At 33.3% G+C, this 19,931-nt stretch overlaps 13 non-coding genes across 13 annotated transcripts; all 13 read left to right on the top strand.

Annotated features, from left to right (window-relative positions):
* The first annotated feature begins 2,020 nt into the window (after positions 1 to 2,020).
* Positions 2,021 to 2,093, top strand: TRNAT-UGU (transfer RNA threonine (anticodon UGU)). Its single transcript has one exon. It is a non-coding gene; the product is annotated as a tRNA-Thr (tRNA).
* A 2,279-nt stretch (positions 2,094 to 4,372) lies between these two features.
* TRNAT-UGU (transfer RNA threonine (anticodon UGU)) lies at positions 4,373 to 4,445 on the top strand. The gene has a single exon. It is a non-coding gene; the product is annotated as a tRNA-Thr (tRNA).
* Positions 4,446 to 5,548: 1,103 nt separating this feature from the next.
* On the top strand, positions 5,549 to 5,621 carry TRNAT-UGU (transfer RNA threonine (anticodon UGU)). Its single transcript has one exon. It is a non-coding gene; the product is annotated as a tRNA-Thr (tRNA).
* Positions 5,622 to 6,728: 1,107 nt separating this feature from the next.
* Positions 6,729 to 6,801, top strand: TRNAT-UGU (transfer RNA threonine (anticodon UGU)). Its single transcript has one exon. It is a non-coding gene; the product is annotated as a tRNA-Thr (tRNA).
* A 1,107-nt stretch (positions 6,802 to 7,908) lies between these two features.
* Positions 7,909 to 7,981, top strand: TRNAT-UGU (transfer RNA threonine (anticodon UGU)). The gene has a single exon. It is a non-coding gene; the product is annotated as a tRNA-Thr (tRNA).
* Positions 7,982 to 9,088: 1,107 nt separating this feature from the next.
* On the top strand, positions 9,089 to 9,161 carry TRNAT-UGU (transfer RNA threonine (anticodon UGU)). The gene has a single exon. It is a non-coding gene; the product is annotated as a tRNA-Thr (tRNA).
* A 1,097-nt stretch (positions 9,162 to 10,258) lies between these two features.
* TRNAT-UGU (transfer RNA threonine (anticodon UGU)) lies at positions 10,259 to 10,331 on the top strand. Its single transcript has one exon. It is a non-coding gene; the product is annotated as a tRNA-Thr (tRNA).
* A 1,107-nt stretch (positions 10,332 to 11,438) lies between these two features.
* TRNAT-UGU (transfer RNA threonine (anticodon UGU)) lies at positions 11,439 to 11,511 on the top strand. Its single transcript has one exon. It is a non-coding gene; the product is annotated as a tRNA-Thr (tRNA).
* Positions 11,512 to 13,794: 2,283 nt separating this feature from the next.
* Positions 13,795 to 13,867, top strand: TRNAT-UGU (transfer RNA threonine (anticodon UGU)). Its single transcript has one exon. It is a non-coding gene; the product is annotated as a tRNA-Thr (tRNA).
* A 1,107-nt stretch (positions 13,868 to 14,974) lies between these two features.
* On the top strand, positions 14,975 to 15,047 carry TRNAT-UGU (transfer RNA threonine (anticodon UGU)). The gene has a single exon. It is a non-coding gene; the product is annotated as a tRNA-Thr (tRNA).
* A 1,097-nt stretch (positions 15,048 to 16,144) lies between these two features.
* On the top strand, positions 16,145 to 16,217 carry TRNAT-UGU (transfer RNA threonine (anticodon UGU)). The gene has a single exon. It is a non-coding gene; the product is annotated as a tRNA-Thr (tRNA).
* A 1,107-nt stretch (positions 16,218 to 17,324) lies between these two features.
* TRNAT-UGU (transfer RNA threonine (anticodon UGU)) lies at positions 17,325 to 17,397 on the top strand. The gene has a single exon. It is a non-coding gene; the product is annotated as a tRNA-Thr (tRNA).
* Positions 17,398 to 19,680: 2,283 nt separating this feature from the next.
* On the top strand, positions 19,681 to 19,753 carry TRNAT-UGU (transfer RNA threonine (anticodon UGU)). The gene has a single exon. It is a non-coding gene; the product is annotated as a tRNA-Thr (tRNA).
* Positions 19,754 to 19,931: the final 178 nt, after the last annotated feature.

Here is a 19,931-nt window from a genome sequence, read left to right as displayed (position 1 = left end):
TTAATAACAAAGATTTCCAATTATTTCACTTTAAAAAGAGCATTTAAAGCACATATCAACATGCATTGCATAGAGCAGATTTCATCTTGAGCAATTGATACCGTTATTTTGAACATAGGTGCCAATAAATATAACTGAAGGCTGATTTGAACATGTAAGCATATATACTCTACACGTGCAAGCACACTCAGGGTAATGACCACAAATGACTACAAATAACTCTATAAAGATGTCAGGTTATAACGTTTTGAAATAATTCCACCCTATGGATCCTAAAGTTGGAAAGCCATGGAAAGTATGACCAATTAAATCTCTATTATGTACACACCACACTAACATAAAACAGCTCATTTTAAAATGCATTTAAATAATTTGATTCAAAGTGTCTCCCAGGTATGCCTCAATTATAGATATTGCATATATATCTGAATAGGCTATTTGAAAAGGATTCAACATCACAATAAATAGAAACAAGAGAATGAAAACAGTATACATAAGCCTACATTTTTAATTGTCATATTAGTGCTAAAGTATAATGAAAACCAAAGTTGAAGTGTTCCTTTATAAGGAAGGAGGATAAAATGTTTTGTTTTATGTTAACATGGCCTCTCTCCTACAGCTCATTAAGAAGTAAAGTAATACATTCCTAGTCCATTATAGATGACTACAACTACTTTGCCAATTTTATGTGACTGTTTTGATGCAATCTTGAAGAACCTTAAGATGACCATAAACACAACAATTGTAATTGAAAAAAGTACATTTACCAGAAAAGATTTGAAATTTGCTGTATATTATTTTTCCATCCTCAATCAGACACCAAAATGTGTATAAAATAACTTAACCAAGTGGCTCCATAGCTCAGGGGTTAGCGCACTGGTCTTGTAAACCAGTGAGTTCAAATCTCACTGGGGCCTAATGTCTCATTATTGTTACTCCTGCTAAAACTTAAGTTGCAGCAACCTATATTGCAATACTCTGCTTTAGTATGCTAAATGAGAAGATGATGAATACACTTGTATATCCAAATTGGAAAGACACATATCGCATTCAGTCTAACCTATGGACTGGTATCAAGAGCATATTTGAAAACATTTGTGTTTTCTTTTATTGGACCAATTTCCTTCAAACTGAAACTCCCAGCATGGTTATTCACCATCATTATAAAATAAACATTAGAGATTTCCAATTATTTAACTTTAAAAAGAGCAGTTAAAGCACATATCAACATGCATTGCATAGAGCAGATTTCATCTTGCGCAATTGATACCAATATTTTGAACATAGGTGCCAATAGATATAACTGATGGCTGATTTGAACATGTAAGCATATATACTCTACACGTGCAAGCACACTCAGGGAAATTACCACTAATGACTACAAATAATTCTATAAAGATGTCCGGCTATAACATTTTGAAATAATTCCACCCTATGGATCCTTAAGTTGGAAAGCAATGGAAAGTATGACCAATTTTGGATCTCTATTATGTACACACCACACTAACATAAAACAGCTCATTTTAAAATGCATTTAAATAATTTGATTCAAAGTGTCTCCCAGGTATGCCTCAATTATAGATATTGCATATATATCAGAATAGGCCATTTGAAAAGGATTCAACATCACAATAAATAGAACCAAGAGAATGAAAACAGTATACATAAGCCTACATTTGTAATTGTCATATTAGTGCTAAAGTATAATGAAAACAAAAGTTGAAGTGTTCCTTTATAAGGCAGGAGGATAAAATCTTTTGTTTTATGTTAACCTGGCCTCTCTCCTACAGCTCGTTAAGAAGTAAAGTAGTACATTCCTAGTCCATTATAGATGACTACAACTACTTTGCCAATTTTATGTGACTGTCTTGATGCAATCTTGACGAACCTTAAGATGACCATAAACACAACAATTGTAATTGAAAAAAATACATTTACCAGAAAAGATTTGAAATTTGCTGTATATCATTTTCCATCCTCAATCAGACACCAAAATGTGTATAAAATAACTTAACCAAGTGGCTCCATAGCTCAGGGGTTAGCGCACTGGTCTTGTAAACCAGGGGTCATGAGTTCAAATCTCACTGGGGCCTAATGTCTCATTATTGTTACTCCTGCTAAAACTTAAGTTGCAGCAACCTATATTGCAATACTCTGCTTTAGTATGCTAAATGAGAAGATGATGAATACACTTGTATATCCAAATTGGAAAGACACATATCGCATTCAGTCTAACCTATGGACTGGTATCAAGAGCATATTTGAAAACATTTGTGTTTTCTTTTATTGGACCAATTTCCTTCAAACTGAAACTCCCAGCATGGTTATTCACCATCATTATAAAATAAATATAAGAGATTTCCAATTATTTTCCTTTAAAAAGAGCATTTAAAGCACATATCAACATGCATTGCATAGAGCAGATTTAATCTTGAGCAATTGATACCGTTATTTTGAACATAGGTGCCAATAAATATAACTGAAGGCTGATATGAACATGTAAGCATATATACTCTACACGTGCAAGCACACTCAGGGTAATGACCACTAATGACTACAAATAACTCTATAAAGATGTCCGGCTATAACATTTTGAAATAATTCCACCCTATGGATCCTAAAGTTGGAAAGCCATGGAAAGTATGACCAATTTTGGATCTCTATTATGTACACACCACAATAACATAAAACAGCTCATTTTAAAATGCATTTAAATAATTTGATTCAAAGTGTCTCCCAGGTATGCCTCAATTATAGATATTGCATATATATATATATCTGAATAGGCTATTTGAAAAGGATTCAACATCTCAATAAATAGAACCAAGAGAATGAAAACAGTATACATAAGCCTACATTTTTAATTGTCATATTAGTGCTAAAGTATAATGAAAACCAAAGTTGAAGTGTTCCTTTATAAGGCAGGAGGATAAAATCTTTTGTTTTATGTTAACCTGGCCTCTCTCCTACAGCTCGTTAAGAAGTAAAGTAATACATTCCTAGTCCATTATAGATGACTACAACTACTTTGCCAATTTTATGTGACTGTTTTGATGCAATCTTGAAGAACCTTAAGATGACCATAAACACAACAATTGTAATTGAAAAAAGTACATTTACCAGAAAAGATTTGAAATTTGCTGTATATCATTTTCCATCCTCAACCAGACACCAAAATGTGTATAAAATAACTTAACCAAGTGGCTCCATAGCTCAGGGGTTAGCGCACTGGTCTTGTAAACCAGTGAGTTCAAATCTCACTGGGGCCTAATGTCTCATTATTGTTACTCCTGCTAAAACTTAAGTTGCAGCAACCTATATTGCAATACTCTGCTTTAGTATGCTAAATGAGAAGATGATGAATACACTTGTATATCCAAATTGGAAAGACACATATCGCATTCAGTCTAACCTATGGACTGGTATCAAGAGCATATTTGAAAACATTTGTGTTTTCTTTTATTGGACCAATTTCCTTCAAACTGAAACTCCCTGCATGGTTATTCACCATCATTATAAAATAAACATTAGAGATTTCCAATTATTTAACTTTAAAAAGAGCAGTTAAAGCACATATCAACATGCATTGCATAGAGCAGATTTCATCTTGCGCAATTGATACCAATATTTTGAACATAGGTGCCAATAGATATAACTGATGGCTGATTTGAACATGTAAGCATATATACTCTACACGTGCAAGCACACTCAGGGAAATTACCACTAATGACTACAAATAATTCTATAAAGATGTCCGGCTATAACATTTTGAAATAATTCCACCCTATGGATCCTTAAGTTGGAAAGCAATGGAAAGTATGACCAATTTTGGATCTCTATTATGTACACACCACACTAACATAAAACAGCTCATTTTAAAATGCATTTAAATAATTTGATTCAAAGTGTCTCCCAGGTATGCCTCAATTATAGATATTGCATATATATCAGAATAGGCCATTTGAAAAGGATTCAACATCACAATAAATAGAACCAAGAGAATGAAAACAGTATACATAAGCCTACATTTGTAATTGTCATATTAGTGCTAAAGTATAATGAAAACAAAAGTTGAAGTGTTCCTTTATAAGGCAGGAGGATAAAATCTTTTGTTTTATGTTAACCTGGCCTCTCTCCTACAGCTCGTTAAGAAGTAAAGTAGTACATTCCTAGTCCATTATAGATGACTACAACTACTTTGCCAATTTTATGTGACTGTCTTGATGCAATCTTGACGAACCTTAAGATGACCATAAACACAACAATTGTAATTGAAAAAAATACATTTACCAGAAAAGATTTGAAATTTGCTGTATATCATTTTCCATCCTCAACCAGACACCAAAATGTGTATAAAATAACTTAAACAAGTGGCTCCATACCTCAGGGGTTAGAGCACTGGTCTTGTAAACCAGGGGTCGTGAGTTCAAATCTCACTGGGGCCTAATGTCTCATTATTGTTACTCCTGCTAAAACTTAAGTTGCAGCAACCTATATTGCAATACTCTGCTTTAGTATGCTAAATGAGAAGATGATGAATACACTTGTATATCCAAATTGGAAAGACACATATCGCATTCAGTCTAACCTATGGACTGGTTTCAAGAGCATATTTGAAAACATTTGTGTATTCTTTTATTGGACCAATTTCCTTCAAACTGAAACTCCCAGCATGGTTATTCACCATCATTATAAAATAAACATTAGAGATTTCCAATTATTTAACTTTAAAAAGAGCAGTTAAAGCACATATCAACATGCATTGCATAGAGCAGATTTCATCTTGCGCAATTGATACCAATATTTTGAACATAGGTGCCAATAGATATAACTGATGGCTGATTTGAACATGTAAGCATATATACTCTACACGTGCAAGCACACTCAGGGAAATTACCACTAATGACTACAAATAATTCTATAAAGATGTCCGGCTATAACATTTTGAAATAATTCCACCCTATGGATCCTTAAGTTGGAAAGCCATGGAAAGTATGACCAATTGTGGATCTCTATTATGTACACACCACACTAACATAAAACAGCTCATTTTAAAATGCATTTAAATAATTTGATTCAAAGTGTCTCCCAGGTATGCCTCAATTATAGATATTGCATATATATCAGAATAGGCCATTTGAAAAGGATTCAACATCACAATAAATAGAACCAAGAGAATGAAAACAGTATACATAAGCCTACATTTTTAATTGTCATATTAGTGCTAAAGTATAATGAAAACCAAAGTTGAAGTGTTCCTTTATAAGGCAGGATGATAAAATCTTTTGTTTTATGTTAACCTGGCCTCTCTCCTACAGCTCGTTAAGAAGTAAAGTAATACATTCCTAGTCCATTATAGATGACTACAACTACTTTGCCAATTTTATGTGACTGTTTTGATGCAATCTTGAAGAACCTTAAGATGACCATAAACACAACAATTGTAATTGAAAAAAGTACATTTACCAGAAAAGATTTGAAATTTGCTGTATATCAATTTCCATCCTCAACCAGACACCAAAATGTGTATAAAATAACTTAACAAAGTGGCTCCATAGCTCAGGGGTTAGTGCACTGGTCTTGTAAACCAGGGGTCGTGAGATCAAATCTCACTGGGGCCTAATGTCTCATTATTGTTACTCCTGCTAAAACTTAAGTTGCAGCAACCTATATTGCAATACTCTGCTTTAGTATGCTAAATGAGAAGATGATGAATACACTTGTATATCCAAATTGGAAAGACACATATCGCATTCAGTCTAACCTATGGACTGGTATCAAGAGCATATTTGAAAACATTTGTGTTTTCTTTTATTGGACCAATTTCCTTCAAACTGGAACTCCCAGCATGGTTATTCACCATCATTATAAAATAAATATAAGAGATTTCCAATTATTTATCTTTAAAAAGAGCATTTAAAGCACATATCAACATGCATTGCATAGAGCAGATTTAATCTTGAGCAATTGATACCGTTATTTTGAACATAGGTGCCAATAAATATAACTGAAGGCTGATTTGAACATGTAAGCATATATACTCTACACGTGCAAGCACACTCAGGGTAATGACCACTAATGACTACAAATAACTCTATAAAGATGTCCGGCTATAACATTTTGAAATAATTCCACCCTATGGATCCTAAAGTTGGAAAGCCATGGAAAGTATGACCAATTTTGGATCTCTATTATGTACACACCACAATAACATAAAACAGCTCATTTTAAAATGCATTTAAATAATTTCATTCAAAGTGTCTCCCAGGTATGCCTCAATTATAGATATTGCATATATATATATCTGAATAGGCTATTTGAAAAGGATTCAACATCACAATAAATAGAACCAAGAGAATGAAAACAGTATACATAAGCCTACATTTTTAATTGTCATATTAGTGCTAAAGTATAATGAAAACCAAAGTTGAAGTGTTCCTTTATAAGGCAGGAGGATAAAATCTTTTGTTTTATGTTAACCTGGCCTCTCTCCTACAGCTCGTTAAGAAGTAAAGTAATACATTCCTAGTCCATTATAGATGACTACAACTACTTTGCCAATTTTATGTGACTGTCTTGATGCAATCTTGAATAACCTTAAGATGACCATAAACACAACAATTGTAATTGAAAAAAGTACATTTACCAGAAAAGATTTGAAATTTGCTGTATATCATTTTCCATCCTCAACCAGACACCAAAATGTGTATAAAATAACTTAACCAAGTGGCTCCATATCTCAGGGGTTAGAGCACTGGTCTTGTAAACCAGGGGTCGTGAGTTCAAATCTCACTGGGGCCTAATGTCTCATTATTGTTACTCCTGCTAAAACTTAAGTTGCAGCAACCTATATTGCAATACTCTGCTTTAGTATGCTAAATGAGAAGATGATGAATAAACTTGTATATCCAAATTGGAAAGACACATATCGCATTCAGTCTAACCTATGGACTGGTATCAAGAGCATATTTGAAAACATTTGTGTTTTCTTTTATTGGACCAATTTCCTTCAAACTGAAACTCCCAGCATGGTTATTCACCATCATTATAAAATAAACATTAGAGATTTCCTATTATTTAACTTTAAAAAGAGCAGTTAAAGCACATATCAACATGCATTGCATAGAGCAGATTTCATCTTGCGCAATTGATACCGTTATTTTGAACATAGGTGCCAATAGATATAACTGATGGCTGATTTGAACATGTAAGCATATATACTCTACACGTGCAAGCACACTCAGGGAAATTACCACTAATGACTACAAATAATTCTATAAAGATGTCCGGCTATAACATTTTGAAATAATTCCACCCTATGGATCCTTAAGTTGGAAAGCCATGGAAAGTATGACCAATTTTGGATCTCTATTATGTACACACCACAATAACATAAAACAGCTCATTTTAAAATGCATTTAAATAATTTGATTCAAAGTGTCTCCCAGGTATGCCTCAATTATAGATATTGCATATATATATATCTGAATAGGCTATTTGAAAAGGATTCAACATCACAATAAATAGAACCAAGAGAATGAAAACAGTATACATAAGCCTACATTTTTAATTGTCATATTAGTGCTAAAGTATAATGAAAACCAAAGTTGAAGTGTTCCTTTATAAGGCAGGAGGATAAAATCTTTTGTTTTATGTTAACCTGGCCTCTCTCCTACAGCTCGTTAAGAAGTAAAGTAATACATTCCTAGTCCATTATAGATGACTACAACTACTTTGCCAATTTTATGTGACTGTTTTGATGCAATCTTGAAGAACCTTAAGATGACCATAAACACAACAATTGTAATTGAAAAAAGTACATTTACCAGAAAAGATTTGAAATTTGCTGTATATCAATTTCCATCCTCAACCAGACACCAAAATGTGTATAAAATAACTTAACAAAGTGGCTCCATAGCTCAGGGGTTAGTGCACTGGTCTTGTAAACCAGGGGTCGTGAGATCAAATCTCACTGGGGCCTAATGTCTCATTATTGTTACTCCTGCTAAAACTTAAGTTGCAGCAACCTATATTGCAATACTCTGCTTTAGTATGCTAAATGAGAAGATGATGAATACACTTGTATATCCAAATTGGAAAGACACATATCGCATTCAGTCTAACCTATGGACTGGTATCAAGAGCATATTTGAAAACATTTGTGTTTTCTTTTATTGGACCAATTTCCTTCAAACTGAAACTCCCAGCATGGTTATTCACCATCATTATAAAATAAATATAAGAGATTTCCAATTATTTATCTTTAAAAAGAGCATTTAAAGCACATATCAACATGCATTGCATAGAGCAGATTTAATCTTGAGCAATTGATACCGTTATTTTGAACATAGGTGCCAATAAATATAACTGAAGGCTGATTTGAACATGTAAGCATATATACTCTACACGTGCAAGCACACTCAGGGTAATGACCACTAATGACTACAAATAACTCTATAAAGATGTCCGGCTATAACATTTTGAAATAATTCCACCCTATGGATCCTAAAGTTGGAAAGCCATGGAAAGTATGACCAATTTTGGATCTCTATTATGTACACACCACAATAACATAAAACAGCTCATTTTAAAATGCATTTAAATAATTTGAATCAAAGTGTCTCCCAGGTATGCCTCAATTATAGATATTGCATATATATATATCTGAATAGGCTATTTGAAAAGGATTCAACATCACAATAAATAGAACCAAGAGAATGAAAACAGTATACATAAGCCTACATTTTTAATTGTCATATTAGTGCTAAAGTATAATGAAAACCAAAGTTGAAGTGTTCCTTTATAAGGCAGGAGGATAAAATCTTTTGTTTTATGTTAACCTGGCCTCTCTCCTACAGCTCGTTAAGAAGTAAAGTAATACATTCCTAGTCCATTATAGATGACTACAACTACTTTGCCAATTTTATGTGACTGTTTTGATGCAATCTTGAAGAACCTTAAGATGACCATAAACACAACAATTGTAATTGAAAAAAGTACATTTACCAGAAAAGATTTGAAATTTGCTGTATATCAATTTCCATCCTCAACCAGACACCAAAATGTGTATAAAATAACTTAACAAAGTGGCTCCATAGCTCAGGGGTTAGCGCACTGGTCTTGTAAACCAGGGGTCGTGAGTTCAAATCTCACTGGGGCCTAATGTCTCATTATTGTTACTCCTGCCAAAACTTAAGTTGCAGCAACCTATATTGCAATACTCTGCTTTAGTATGCTAAATGAGAAGATGATGAATACACTTGTATATCCAAATTGGAAAGACACATATCGCATTCAGTCTAACCTATGGACTGGCATCAAGAGCATATTTGTGTTTTCTTTTATTGGACCAATTTCCTTCAAACTGAAACTCCCAGCATGGTTATTCACCATCATTATAAAATAAATATAAGAGATTTCCAATTATTTAACTTTAAAAAGAGCATTTAAAGCACATTTCAACATGCATTGCATAGAGCAGATTTAATCTTGAGCAATTGATACCGTTATTTTGAACATAGGTGCCAATAAATATAACTGAAGGCTGATTTGAACATGTAAGCATATATACTCTACACGTGCAAGCACACTCAGGGTAATGACCACTAATGACTACAAATAACTCTATAGAGATGTCCGGCTATAACATTTTGAAATAATTCCACCCTATGGATCCTAAAGTTGGAAAGCCATGGAAAGTATGACCAATTTTGGATCTCTATTATGTACACACCACAATAACATAAAACAGCTCATTTTAAAATGCATTTAAATAATTTGATTCAAAGTGTCTCCCAGGTATGCCTCAATTATAGATATTGCATATATATATATCTGAATAGGCTATTTGAAAAGGATTCAACATCACAATAAATAGAACCAAGAGAATGAAAACAGTATACATAAGCCTACATTTTTAATTGTCATATTAGTGCTAAAGTATAATGAAAACCAAAGTTGAAGTGTTCCTTTATAAGGCAGGAGGATAAAATCTTTTGTTTTATGTTAACCTGGCCTCTCTCCTACAGCTCGTTAAGAAGTAAAGTAATACATTCCTAGTCCATTATAGATGACTACAACTACTTTGCCAATTTTATGTGACTGTTTTGATGCAATCTTGAAGAACCTTAAGATGACCATAAACACAACAATTGTAATTGAAAAAAATACATTTACCAGAAAAGATTTGAAATTTGCTGTATATCAATTTCCATCCTCAACCAGACACCAAAATGTGTATAAAATAACTTAACAAAGTGGCTCCATAGCTCAGGGGTTAGTGCACTGGTCTTGTAAACCAGGGGTCGTGAGTTCAAATCTCACTGGGGCCTAATGTCTCATTATTGTTACTCCTGCTAAAACTTAAGTTGCAGCAACCTATATTGCAATACTCTGCTTTAGTATGCTAAATGAGAAGATGATGAATACACTTGTATATCCAAATTGGAAAGACACATATCGCATTCAGTCTAACCTATGGACTGGCATCAAGAGCATATTTGAAAACATTTGTGTTTTCTTTTATTGGACCAATTTCCTTCAAACTGAAACTCCCAGCATGGTTATTCACCATCATTATAAAATAAATATAAGAGATTTCCAATTATTTAACTTTAAAAAGAGCATTTAAAGCACATATCAACATGCATTGCATAGAGCAGATTTAATCTTGAGCAATTGATACCGTTATTTTGAACATAGGTGCCAATAAATATAACTGAAGGCTGATTTGAACATGTAAGCATATATACTCTACACGTGCAAGCACACTCAGGGTAATGACCACTAATGACTACAAATAACTCTATAAAGATGTCCGGCTATAACATTTTGAAATAATTCCACCCTATGGATCCTAAAGTTGGAAAGCCATGGAAAGTATGACCAATTTTGGATCTCTATTATGTACACACCACAATAACATAAAACAGCTCATTTTAAAATGCATTTAAATAATTTGATTCAAAGTGTCTCCCAGGTATGCCTCAATTATAGATATTGCATATATATATATCTGAATAGGCTATTTGAAAAGGATTCAACATCACAATAAATAGAACCAAGAGAATGAAAACAGTATACATAAGCCTACATTTTTAATTGTCATATTAGTGCTAAAGTATAATGAAAACCAAAGTTGAAGTGTTCCTTTATAAGGCAGGAGGATAAAATCTTTTGTTTTATGTTAACCTGGCCTCTCTCCTACAGCTCGTTAAGAAGTAAAGTAATACATTCCTAGTCCATTATAGATGACTACAACTACTTTGCCAATTTTATGTGACTGTTTTGATGCAATCTTGAAGAACCTTAAGATGACCATAAACACAACAATTGTAATTGAAAAAAATACATTTACCAGAAAAGATTTGAAATTTGCTGTATATCAATTTCCATCCTCAACCAGACACCAAAATGTGTATAAAATAACTTAACAAAGTGGCTCCATAGCTCAGGGGTTAGTGCACTGGTCTTGTAAACCAGGGGTCGTGAGTTCAAATCTCACTGGGGCCTAATGTCTCATTATTGTTACTCCTGCTAAAACTTAAGTTGCAGCAACCTATATTGCAATACTCTGCTTTAGTATGCTAAATGAGAAGATGATGAATACACTTGTATATCCAAATTGGAAAGACACATATCGCATTCAGTCTAACCTATGGACTGGTATCAAGAGCATATTTGAAAACATTTGTGTTTTCTTTTATTGGACCAATTTCCTTCAAACTGAAACTCCCAGCATGGTTATTCACCATCATTATAAAATAAATATAAGAGATTTCCAATTATTTAACTTTAAAAAGAGCATTTAAAGCACATATCAACATGCATTGCATAGAGCAGATTTAATCTTGAGCAATTGATACCGTTATTTTGAACATAGGTGCCAATAAATATAACTGAAGGCTGATTTGAACATGTAAGCATATATACTCTACACGTGCAAGCACACTCAGGGTAATGACCACTAATGACTACAAATAACTCTATAAAGATGTCCGGCTATAACATTTTGAAATAATTCCACCCTATGGATCCTAAAGTTGGAAAGCCATGGAAAGTATGACCAATTTTGGATCTCTATTATGTACACACCACAATAACATAAAACAGCTCATTTTAAAATGCATTTAAATAATTTGATTCAAAGTGTCTCCCAGGTATGCCTCAATTATAGATATTGCATATATATATATCTGAATAGGCTATTTGAAAAGGATTCAACATCACAATAAATAGAACCAAGAGAATGAAAACAGTATACATAAGCCTACATTTTTAATTGTCATATTAGTGCTAAAGTATAATGAAAACCAAAGTTGAAGTGTTCCTTTATAAGGCAGGAGGATAAAATCTTTTGTTTTATGTTAACCTGGCCTCTCTCCTACAGCTCGTTAAGAAGTAAAGTAATACATTCCTAGTCCATTATAGATGACTACAACTACTTTGCCAATTTTATGTGACTGTTTTGATGCAATCTTGAAGAACCTTAAGATGACCATAAACACAACAATTGTAATTGAAAAAAGTACATTTACCAGAAAAGATTTGAAATTTGCTGTATATCATTTTCCATCCTCAACCAGACACCAAAATGTGTATAAAATAACTTAACCAAGTGGCTCCATAGCTCAGGGGTTAGCGCACTGGTCTTGTAAACCAGGGTTCGTGAGTTCAAATCTTACTGGGGCCTAATGTCTCATTATTGTTACTCCTGCTAAAACTTAAGTTGCAGCAACCTATATTGCAATACTCTGCTTTAGTATGCTAAATGAGAAGATGATGAATACACTTGTATATCCAAATTGGAAAGACACATATCGCATTCAGTCTAACCTATGGACTGGTATCAAGAGCATATTTGAAAACATTTGTGTTTTCTTTTATTGGACCAATTTCCTTCAAACTGAAACTCCCAGCATGGTTATTCACCATCATTATAAAATAAACATTAGAGATTTCCAATTATTTAACTTTAAAAAGAGCAGTTAAAGCACATATCAACATGCATTGCATAGAGCAGATTTCATCTTGCGCAATTGATACCAATATTTTGAACATAGGTGCCAATAGATATAACTGATGGCTGATTTGAACATGTAAGCATATATACTCTACACGTGCAAGCACACTCAGGGAAATTACCACTAATGACTACAAATAATTCTATAAAGATGTCCGGCTATAAAATTTTGAAATAATTCCACCCTATGGATCCTTAAGTTGGAAAGCAATGGAAAGTATGACCAATTTTGGATCTCTATTATGTACACACCACACTAACATAAAACAGCTCATTTTAAAATGCATTTAAATAATTTGATTCAAAGTGTCTCCCAGGTATGCCTCAATTATAGATATTGCATATATATCAGAATAGGCCATTTGAAAAGGATTCAACATCACAATAAATAGAACCAAGAGAATGAAAACAGTATACATAAGCCTACATTTGTAATTGTCATATTAGTGCTAAAGTATAATGAAAACAAAAGTTGAAGTGTTCCTTTATAAGGCAGGAGGATAAAATCTTTTGTTTTATGTTAACCTGGCCTCTCTCCTACAGCTCGTTAAGAAGTAAAGTAGTACATTCCTAGTCCATTATAGATGACTACAACTACTTTGCCAATTTTATGTGACTGTCTTGATGCAATCTTGACGAACCTTAAGATGACCATCAACACAAAAATTGTAATTGAAAAAAGTACATTTACCAGAAAAGATTTGAAATTTGCTGTATATCATTTTCCATCCTCAACCAGACACCAAAATGTGTATAAAATAACTTAACCAAGTGGCTCCATAGCTCAGGGGTTAGAGCACTGGTCTTGTAAACTAGGGGTCGTGAGTTCAAATCTCACTGGGGCCTAATGTCTCATTATTGTTACTCCTGCCAAAACTTAAGTTGCAGCAACCTATATTGCAATACTCTGCTTTAGTATGCTAAATGAGAAGATGATGAATACACTTGTATATCCAAATTGGAAAGACACATATCGCATTCAGTCTAACCTATGGACTGGCATCAAGAGCATATTTGAAAACATTTGTGTTTTCTTTTATTGGACCAATTTCCTTCAAACTGAAACTCCCAGCATGGTTATTCACCATCATTATAAAATAAATATAAGAGATTTCCAATTATTTATCTTTAAAAAGAGCATTTAAAGCACATATCAACATGCATTGCATAGAGCAGATTTAATCTTGAGCAATTGATACCGTTATTTTGAACATAGGTGCCAATAAATATAACTGAAGGCTGATTTGAACATGTAAGCATATATACTCTACACGTGCAAGCACACTCAGGGTAATGACCACTAATGACTACAAATAACTCTATAAAGATGTCCGGCTATAACATTTTGAAATAATTCCACCCTATGGATCCTAAAGTTGGAAAGCCATGGAAAGTATGACCAATTTTGGATCTCTATTATGTACACACCACAATAACATAAAACAGCTCATTTTAAAATGCATTTAAATAATTTGAATCAAAGTGTCTCCCAGGTATGCCTCAATTATAGATATTGCATATATATATATCTGAATAGGCTATTTGAAAAGGATTCAACATCACAATAAATAGAACCAAGAGAATGAAAACAGTATACATAAGCCTACATTTTTAATTGTCATATTAGTGCTAAAGTATAATGAAAACCAAAGTTGAAGTGTTCCTTTATAAGGCAGGAGGATAAAATCTTTTGTTTTATGTTAACCTGGCCTCTCTCCTACAGCTCGTTAAGAAGTAAAGTAATACATTCCTAGTCCATTATAGATGACTACAACTACTTTGCCAATTTTATGTGACTGTTTTGATGCAATCTTGAAGAACCTTAAGATGACCATAAACACAACAATTGTAATTGAAAAAAGTACATTTACCAGAAAAGATTTGAAATTTGCTGTATATCAATTTCCATCCTCAACCAGACACCAAAATGTGTATAAAATAACTTAACAAAGTGGCTCCATAGCTCAGGGGTTAGCGCACTGGTCTTGTAAACCAGGGGTCGTGAGTTCAAATCTCACTGGGGCCTAATGTCTCATTATTGTTACTCCTGCCAAAACTTAAGTTGCAGCAACCTATATTGCAATACTCTGCTTTAGTATGCTAAATGAGAAGATGATGAATACACTTGTATATCCAAATTGGAAAGACACATATCGCATTCAGTCTAACCTATGGACTGGCATCAAGAGCATATTTGTGTTTTCTTTTATTGGACCAATTTCCTTCAAACTGAAACTCCCAGCATGGTTATTCACCATCATTATAAAATAAATATAAGAGATTTCCAATTATTTAACTTTAAAAAGAGCATTTAAAGCACATTTCAACATGCATTGCATAGAGCAGATTTAATCTTGAGCAATTGATACCGTTATTTTGAACATAGGTGCCAATAAATATAACTGAAGGCTGATTTGAACATGTAAGCATATATACTCTACACGTGCAAGCACACTCAGGGTAATGACCACTAATGACTACAAATAACTCTATAGAGATGTCCGGCTATAACATTTTGAAATAATTCCACCCTATGGATCCTAAAGTTGGAAAGCCATGGAAAGTATGACCAATTTTGGATCTCTATTATGTACACACCACAATAACATAAAACAGCTCATTTTAAAATGCATTTAAATAATTTGATTCAAAGTGTCTCCCAGGTATGCCTCAATTATAGATATTGCATATATATATATCTGAATAGGCTATTTGAAAAGGATTCAACATCACAATAAATAGAACCAAGAGAATGAAAACAGTATACATAAGCCTACATTTTTAATTGTCATATTAGTGCTAAAGTATAATGAAAACCAAAGTTGAAGTGTTCCTTTATAAGGCAGGAGGATAAAATCTTTTGTTTTATGTTAACCTGGCCTCTCTCCTACAGCTCGTTAAGAAGTAAAGTAATACATTCCTAGTCCATTATAGATGACTACAACTACTTTGCCAATTTTATGTGACTGTTTTGATGCAATCTTGAAGAACCTTAAGATGACCATAAACACAACAATTGTAATTGAAAAAAATACATTTACCAGAAAAGATTTGAAATTTGCTGTATATCAATTTCCATCCTCAACCAGACACCAAAATGTGTATAAAATAACTTAACAAAGTGGCTCCATAGCTCAGGGGTTAGTGCACTGGTCTTGTAAACCAGGGGTCGTGAGTTCAAATCTCACTGGGGCCTAATGTCTCATTATTGTTACTCCTGCTAAAACTTAAGTTGCAGCAACCTATATTGCAATACTCTGCTTTAGTATGCTAAATGAGAAGATGATGAATACACTTGTATATCCAAATTGGAAAGACACATATCGCATTCAGTCTAACCTATGGACTGGCATCAAGAGCATATTTGAAAACATTTGTGTTTTCTTTTATTGGACCAATTTCCTTCAAACTGAAACTCCCAGCATGGTTATTCACCATCATTATAAAATAAATATAAGAGATTTCCAATTATTTAACTTTAAAAAGAGCATTTAAAGCACATATCAACATGCATTGCATAGAGCAGATTTAATCTTGAGCAATTGATACCGTTATTTTGAACATAGGTGCCAATAAATATAACTGAAGGCTGATTTGAACATGTAAGCATATATACTCTACACGTGCAAGCACACTCAGGGTAATGACCACTAATGACTACAAATAACTCTATAAAGATGTCCGGCTATAACATTTTGAAATAATTCCACCCTATGGATCCTAAAGTTGGAAAGCCATGGAAAGTATGACCAATTTTGGATCTCTATTATGTACACACCACAATAACATAAAACAGCTCATTTTAAAATGCATTTAAATAATTTGATTCAAAGTGTCTCCCAGGTATGCCTCAATTATAGATATTGCATATATATATATCTGAATAGGCTATTTGAAAAGGATTCAACATCACAATAAATAGAACCAAGAGAATGAAAACAGTATACATAAGCCTACATTTTTAATTGTCATATTAGTGCTAAAGTATAATGAAAACCAAAGTTGAAGTGTTCCTTTATAAGGCAGGAGGATAAAATCTTTTGTTTTATGTTAACCTGGCCTCTCTCCTACAGCTCGTTAAGAAGTAAAGTAATACATTCCTAGTCCATTATAGATGACTACAACTACTTTGCCAATTTTATGTGACTGTTTTGATGCAATCTTGAAGAACCTTAAGATGACCATAAACACAACAATTGTAATTGAAAAAAATACATTTACCAGAAAAGATTTGAAATTTGCTGTATATCAATTTCCATCCTCAACCAGACACCAAAATGTGTATAAAATAACTTAACAAAGTGGCTCCATAGCTCAGGGGTTAGTGCACTGGTCTTGTAAACCAGGGGTCGTGAGTTCAAATCTCACTGGGGCCTAATGTCTCATTATTGTTACTCCTGCTAAAACTTAAGTTGCAGCAACCTATATTGCAATACTCTGCTTTAGTATGCTAAATGAGAAGATGATGAATACACTTGTATATCCAAATTGGAAAGACACATATCGCATTCAGTCTAACCTATGGACTGGTATCAAGAGCATATTTGAAAACATTTGTGTTTTCTTTTATTGGACCAATTTCCTTCAAACTGAAACTCCCAGCATGGTTATTCACCATCATTATAAAATAAATATAAGAGATTTCCAATTATTTAACTTTAAAAAGAGCATTTAAAGCACATATCAACATGCATTGCATAGAGCAGATTTAATCTTGAGCAATTGATACCGTTATTTTGAACATAGGTGCCAATAAATATAACTGAAGGCTGATTTGAACATGTAAGCATATATACTCTACACGTGCAAGCACACTCAGGGTAATGACCACTAATGACTACAAATAACTCTATAAAGATGTCCGGCTATAACATTTTGAAATAATTCCACCCTATGGATCCTAAAGTTGGAAAGCCATGGAAAGTATGACCAATTTTGGATCTCTATTATGTACACACCACAATAACATAAAACAGCTCATTTTAAAATGCATTTAAATAATTTGATTCAAAGTGTCTCCCAGGTATGCCTCAATTATAGATATTGCATATATATATATCTGAATAGGCTATTTGAAAAGGATTCAACATCACAATAAATAGAACCAAGAGAATGAAAACAGTATACATAAGCCTACATTTTTAATTGTCATATTAGTGCTAAAGTATAATGAAAACCAAAGTTGAAGTGTTCCTTTATAAGGCAGGAGGATAAAATCTTTTGTTTTATGTTAACCTGGCCTCTCTCCTACAGCTCGTTAAGAAGTAAAGTAATACATTCCTAGTCCATTATAGATGACTACAACTACTTTGCCAATTTTATGTGACTGTTTTGATGCAATCTTGAAGAACCTTAAGATGACCATAAACACAACAATTGTAATTGAAAAAAGTACATTTACCAGAAAAGATTTGAAATTTGCTGTATATCATTTTCCATCCTCAACCAGACACCAAAATGTGTATAAAATAACTTAACCAAGTGGCTCCATAGCTCAGGGGTTAGCGCACTGGTCTTGTAAACCAGGGTTCGTGAGTTCAAATCTTACTGGGGCCTAATGTCTCATTATTGTTACTCCTGCTAAAACTTAAGTTGCAGCAACCTATATTGCAATACTCTGCTTTAGTATGCTAAATGAGAAGATGATGAATACACTTGTATATCCAAATTGGAAAGACACATATCGCATTCAGTCTAACCTATGGACTGGTATCAAGAGCATATTTGAAAACATTTGTGTTTTCTTTTATTGGACCAATTTCCTTCAAACTGAAACTCCCAGCATGGTTATTCACCATCATTATAAAATAAACATTAGAGATTTCCAATTATTTAACTTTAAAAAGAGCAGTTAAAGCACATATCAACATGCATTGCATAGAGCAGATTTCATCTTGCGCAATTGATACCAATATTTTGAACATAGGTGCCAATAGATATAACTGATGGCTGATTTGAACATGTAAGCATATATACTCTACACGTGCAAGCACACTCAGGGAAATTACCACTAATGACTACAAATAATTCTATAAAGATGTCCGGCTATAAAATTTTGAAATAATTCCACCCTATGGATCCTTAAGTTGGAAAGCAATGGAAAGTATGACCAATTTTGGATCTCTATTATGTACACACCACACTAACATAAAACAGCTCATTTTAAAATGCATTTAAATAATTTGATTCAAAGTGTCTCCCAGGTATGCCTCAATTATAGATATTGCATATATATCAGAATAGGCCATTTGAAAAGGATTCAACATCACAATAAATAGAACCAAGAGAATGAAAACAGTATACATAAGCCTACATTTGTAATTGTCATATTAGTGCTAAAGTATAATGAAAACAAAAGTTGAAGTGTTCCTTTATAAGGCAGGAGGATAAAATCTTTTGTTTTATGTTAACCTGGCCTCTCTCCTACAGCTCGTTAAGAAGTAAAGTAGTACATTCCTAGTCCATTATAGATGACTACAACTACTTTGCCAATTTTATGTGACTGTCTTGATGCAATCTTGACGAACCTTAAGATGACCATCAACACAAAAATTGTAATTGAAAAAAGTACATTTACCAGAAAAGATTTGAAATTTGCTGTATATCATTTTCCATCCTCAACCAGACACCAAAATGTGTATAAAATAACTTAACCAAGTGGCTCCATAGCTCAGGGGTTAGAGCACTGGTCTTGTAAACTAGGGGTCGTGAGTTCAAATCTCACTGGGGCCTAATGTCTCATTATTGTTACTCCTGCCAAAACTTAAGTTGCAGCAACCTATATTGCAATACTCTGCTTTAGTATGCTAAATGAGAAGATGATGAATACACTTGTATATCCAAATTGGAAAGACACATATCGCATTCAGTCTAACCTATGGACTGGCATCAAGAGCATATTTGAAAACAT

The sequence above is a fragment of the Taudactylus pleione genome, unplaced genomic scaffold, assembly GCF_031769625.1.
Source record: "Taudactylus pleione unplaced genomic scaffold, aTauple2 ptg000117l, whole genome shotgun sequence".
NCBI classification, from domain to species: domain Eukaryota; kingdom Metazoa; phylum Chordata; class Amphibia; order Anura; family Myobatrachidae; genus Taudactylus; species Taudactylus pleione.
The sequence above is the reverse complement of the archived record's forward strand: the minus strand, read 5'-3'. Positions and strand labels throughout refer to the sequence as shown.